Below are 6,277 nucleotides of genomic sequence, written 5' to 3' on the forward strand. Positions count from 1 at the left end.
TTTGCAGTGAACACTCAGATCAAAGTCTCCCAAATAGTTTTGTATCACTACTTCTTCAAGCCCTTCTGTTAATGGTCTGTCCGGTGGAAGAGGAACGTCGCCGGTTACAGCTTCACATGCACAAACAAACAGTGTCACCATAACTACGCATGGTATTATCATCACCCCAACACCAACACCACCACGACCACTCATCATTTTTCTCTGTCTTTATCTTTTTTGTTTAATTAGTACCACTGTTGATGAAATATCTATTACTATTATCTCCTTTTATATTAACTTTTGGTTTAGACAACAAATTTGAGAAAATGGAAAATATGGATTCCATTCAAATTATTGTGATTGATTATGCATGTATTGTATATGGGGGTCAGATTTTTTAATTTTTTTGAGAGAATATGGGGATCAGATTTTAATATTGGCATTTTTTTGTTTAGAAAAAGAAGGGAATGAGACGCCGGCCAGCCCTAACGCCAACTATAGAAAGTCTTATTTAGAGGAGTGAAGATAAATTTGTGTATGATATATATTTAGTTTATTAAAAAAAATCCAAATTATTAAAAAAAAATCCAAATTATTATTGCTTTCTATATATATTTATATTTTACATAATGTAAATATTAGCACTAGTGATTGCATGGTGTACTGTACCATCACTACTACAAAATACATTTTAGGGGACTCTTTTTTAGGACATGCACATAAATGCAAGTCCTTAAAAATGTTTGTTGAGTTTTTAAGGACACTCATTGAGAGTCCTAAAAAAACACAATTTAAGACTCACAATGAGTGTCCTAAAAAAATATAAGAGTCCTAAAAAAAAAATTGAGATAAAAAATAAGTGTTTTTTTACTCAATAATTTTAAGGACTTGCTTTGAGAGTCCTTAATACTCTTTTAGGACTCACAAAGCAAGTCCTTAAAATTGTTAGTAAAAAGGACACATAAAAACTTACTTTTTTCGAAATTGGGGGGAATTCAAAATTTTCAGCTCTCACATTTGGGGATTAAATTAGGTTTGTACAAATTTTTCAGCACACACAAAATAAAGCTCTCACATTTGGGGTTTGTACTGTATAAGCTTCGGTAGGCTTGTTGGAGGGGGAGTCACCACGTTGAACGACGACTTGGGTGGTGAGGCGGCTTGGGTGGTGAACGGCGACGGAGGAGGCGAGGTGAGTAGCAAGCGTCGGCCCGTGGGTTCTCAGCTCTAGCGTCGCGGGTTCTCCGACTGGTTCTCCGGCGTCGTGGGTTCTCAGCTCCAGCGTCGCGGGTTCTCCAACTGGTTGCAGCGGCGGCGGCACGGCATCTGGACAGCCTTGGCTCTTGGCGGCGCTGGTGCTCGTCGAAGGGCTCGGTTCAGGTATATCTTTGGTTTTAATATTTTTTTAAATATTACATTATAGCAGTAGTTTTTTAAAATATTTTTTTTAAATATATGTATAATAAATAAATATATATAGGAGCAGTTTTTTTTTTAGTTTTAGAGTGTATAAATATATACATATATATATAATAAATATTGCATTATAGATTATATTAATGTAGTAATAATTTTAATACCCTAATAATATATCAAATTCTAAACTTAATCTTAGATATTCAGTAATTTATGGAATTATTTTAATTAAAAATTAGACAAAATATTCTCTTGTAGAGAGAATTTTGTATTTATTTATTCCATCTCATTACACTAACTTGTATGTATGCCATTTTTCTTATTTATTGACTTTTATTTTTTTTTGTTATAAAATTATTAAAATTTGACATTTTTTAAATAAATACTTTATCTTATAAATATATATGTATGCTATTTATAAATATTTTGTAATTGATAATATTATAATTTCAAATTTTAACTTATAGATAATATAGGGTATTAATATAATTTATAGTTTTAATATACAAATAAATATACTTTTGATTTAAAAAATTAAAATATGATTAAAAAAAACAAATATCAATACCCATGTGCAATTTTCTAACTATAACTGAAATAAATGAGTGTTTCTTAGTATTTCTTCATTTAAAATTTATAGATTATCTTTTTTTTTTTAAAAAAAACCATAGGTTTGGAGTTTTAGATTTTTGTCAAACAATTTTTTTAGTTCTTTTGTTTTTTGATAAAATTAGGATGACACATTTTAGACAAATAATAAAGGTCATTACAAATAAAAAATAAATAGCAATTGTTTGGTATTGATTTTCATTTTTCAATTTTAGTTAATGTGACTTGCAAAGAATTTTCATGTATACATATGGTCAACTTCATGACTTTTTATAATATGAAAATAAATAATTAGTTAACATTAGGATGTTGATTAAAAAGAAAAAGTTATGAGATTAGGGTAATTTTGGCATTGCAATACTTATGTGAACTTTTTAAAATCAAATGTCAATATTTTACCTTTTTCTTTTTTTACAATGTTGATTAAAATGAATAGGTTCATATTTTGATTGGTCTTAAAGCATTGGATTGGTAGCTAATTGCAAGAGGTATGTTGTATTTGATTTTTTTTTTAATTTTCAATATTTTATAATTTTGAATGATAATTGTATTACTTTAGTGGAGTTTGAATATCTTAGATATTCATCCGTAGTGAAGTAGGTTCTGAGAATTCTGTGTGCTGCGGTGATAACGGAAGATTGAGAACTTGCATGTCTTAGTGAAGTAGGTTCTGAGAATTTTGTATGTTGCGGTGATATATGGATGAAAACTTGTGTGTTGTTTGATTTGTTTTACATGTTGGTGTTGAATGTGACAGATGGCTAGACTAGTAAATTAGGGGATATGTTGTCCGATTTTTTATAGATGGTGACATGTTGGCTTTTATCTTTTTCTTCTATTTTCAGTGCAAAATGTGATTATATTGTGTGATTATATCATTATAGTAATTTATGCATGTTCTACAATTTTCTTGCATAGCACCTTTGCGCATATTTGGGCCAAGCCGGATATTTTTGCGCCTAACAGTACCTACTTCCAGTCTTCCACTTATACAAAGCCTTAAGCTCTTCTTTTTTATCCATTGGTTCCTCATGCAAGCCCAAGGCCTTTCTTTGTCTCTTTTGTAAACACCAATTTTTGATTTAAATTGTTTTTAGCAAATTTATGATCATGAGTATCATCCGAAATGTGTTCAAGAGAGTCCATGAGTTTTAGTTAGCCAGTCGTGGTTGCTTAACTAACTTTGTTACAATAGCCATGTGATGGATTGTTATTTCCGTTTTGGGTTCTTGAGCTTTATATAGTCTCTTGTGCACTAATGAGAACTTTTTCTATCTTTTCTCCAAACAAAACAAGAATGATATGATAATATATATTGAATTATTTTGTATATTTTACTTAGAACCAAACAAAACAACTCTAATTACATGATCAATCAACAAAAATTATTGCATATAGATTTATTTTCAATCACTGCTCCATTTGTTTTCATTCACTATATCTACACACACACATATATATATATATGTGTGTCAACCATGATTCTACAAACGATGTTTCCAGGAAAGCCTAAAAAATTTTCTATCGAGTGTTGACTAATTATAAGAACATAAATAATAAGCTTTGAAACGAAAAAGGAAAGTAACTTGGTGAAACTTTTAAAGAATTTTACTTTTAAAATTGACACGAAAGTGAGAGAGAATAATATGTAATTAATTAATAATGGTCACATGTGTGGAGATTCCCAGAATTTTCCACGAACGATCGAGAGGTTAGAGTTAGAAGTATATATTACTCTAACTCAGAATCTTATATTTTATATACTAATTAAGTTTTTTTTTAGGGAAATTATTCTGAGTTATTATTATCATGATTTTATTAGACATATCATTATCATCTCAGTTCATGCATGTATACTTTTTTTTATTCATGAATTGGTGAAAACTGAAAAAAAAATAAAGTTGGGAGCGTTTGGACCACTATATATATAAATATATTCAGTACATATATTACTTTATGTTTTAATTTAAGGCATTATTAATCACACATATAAGTCTCCAAAACTGTAGAAGAACATCAAGGAAGGAATGTTTGGCATAGTATACTCAAAAATTGTTTTTTATTATTAAAAACAAAAAAATATTCTTGGAGAGAAAATTAGAGTGTTTAACATCATTTTGAGATAAAATTTATATAAAAAAATAATATGCTCTGTTTTTTTTATTTTTTTGGTTCCACAAGACTTCTCTATTCTTACTCCTCCAACTCTTGCCTTTTCTTGTTCTTGACTCATTTTGTTTACCTAAATATTTTTTATTTGAGACTAGACTAGTCAGGGACTTATATATACACATATATAAATATACTAGGAGGGCAAAACTTTATGTGGAGATCAAAACCAAAATTGGACGGGTCGGGCATTATTAACTTTATCTTTTCAATTGTTAAAAATGTAAGAGAAGTATGTAGTGTAGGAGACAAGAAAGAATGAAAACTAAAAAATGGGTTAGAGGCATGGACACCTTCCTTTAAGGTTGTATTTGGCCTCACTTCTCAAAGGTTATTAAGAGTTTTGTATGAGTAATATTACTACCAAAATACAACAGACTTGTAGGCTAATATCCAGCAACATATTGAACAAACAAAAGGAGATATGAAATCTGTGAAACCTGAGGTATTTATAGATGTTTTGATACCTATTCATGAACCAACACATTCTTTCATGAAACATTACATTGTTTCATGAGCTATCTTAGCACCTATTCATGAATCATTACACTACTTCATGAAACATTAAATTGGTACCCATTCATGAATCATTACAATTCTTCATGAAACATTTTCAGAGAAATGTTACAGTTTCTCCAACAAATTTTTTTTGTGATTTTCCCTTACATACTCACTTTGATAATCTAATTAATAATGTCACCTAGGTACATTAACCTAACCAAATAGTAATTATGCAATTTCAGTCAATTGTTAATTCTTTAAAAAAAATAAACAAAAAAGTCAAATGTGAATAAGATTATATTACTATTTTTAGTTCATTTTATAAATTAATTAATCAAATATTAGTGCAATTATTAGTAGTTATAATTATATATGACGATATTTGTTATTCTTGTTTGATATTGGGGATTAAATATATTTTTGAGCCTTGATGATGAGTTGATGTTAAAGTTTTATGTTTGAGTCTGAGCATAGCTCTCAAATTTACTGTTGGTCTTTAATTAAAGCTATTTTTGCTGATAGAAATTTACTGTTGGTCTTTAGAGAATTGATAAAAATTTATGCTGATGATGCTATTTTTGTTGACTAGAGTTTCTTATCTGGGCATATTTCTAGAATCTTATTTTGAACATTTACATCTTTTATTATTAAAATTAGGCTTATGATGATAACATTAATTATCTTAGCGGATTTCGGTGAGATTTTATAGTCAATGATTTTAATGTTACACACACTAAAAGACCTTTTTTATTAATAGAATTTTAACAGAAAAACAATGTCTAATAAAAAATAATGTTTCTTTTGAAAAGTTGCATTTTCATGCAAAAAAAAAAATCTTCTTAGTATATATGAGTTTTTTTACAGGGTACTCTTTAATAAACAAAAAAAGAGATTAGATTAGATGAGTGATTTTCGTTGTAGTATACCAATTATGGTAAGTTGCAATAACTTATGTCATTATATTTAATATCCCGTTTTAGTGTTTTAGTATCTCGGGATCGATGTACGCTGTTGGGGCTTTGGGAACAGCTGGGTTTGATCTCTCTCTCTCCCTCTTACACTCACGGTAACTCACCTCTCCCATGGTATCTCTCTAAATATATAATTTTCAATTTATACGTACATATAAATACATATATATATATATATAGTACGCTATATAAATCTAAAACAAACCATATAAATAATTTAAAGCATAAGGAAGAATAAATTGTCAGTCTCTTTTTCTTGTGTGATGGTTTTGATTGCTGGAGTCTTTTGTAGTAGTTCTTGTTATTGTGGATTTTATATGACATAGAACTAGTAATTGATTTGATAATTATGTTTTTCTTTGATCAAACGAAGTAATGTGTATATGTTTATTCTCTAATTGCTTTAGTATTAGACTTTAGTGGAGTTTATAATTGTTGTGTGTCTACTTATTTATAAGTTTGAATTATAATATATTTATAATTAAATAACTTTTTTATAATGTGCAGGTCTATATTGAGATGCATTTCTTTGGCGCAATACTATATTGAGATGCATTTCTTCAACATTGACAGTTGAAGTTTTTAGAATAAAAAATATATTTCACTAACATTGTATACATTTCTTGTTT

At 28.7% G+C, this 6,277-nt stretch overlaps 1 non-coding gene across 1 annotated transcript; it reads left to right on the forward strand.

Moving 5' to 3' along the window:
• The first annotated feature begins 5,332 nt into the window (after nucleotides 1–5,332).
• Nucleotides 5,333–5,421, forward strand: LOC133820364 (small nucleolar RNA R11/Z151). Its single transcript, XR_009886778.1, has one exon. It is a non-coding gene; the product is annotated as a small nucleolar RNA R11/Z151 (small nucleolar RNA).
• The last annotated feature ends 856 nt before the right edge of the window (nucleotides 5,422–6,277 follow it).

This window comes from Humulus lupulus, chromosome 2, assembly GCF_963169125.1.
Source record: "Humulus lupulus chromosome 2, drHumLupu1.1, whole genome shotgun sequence".
Lineage (NCBI taxonomy): Eukaryota > Viridiplantae > Streptophyta > Magnoliopsida > Rosales > Cannabaceae > Humulus > Humulus lupulus.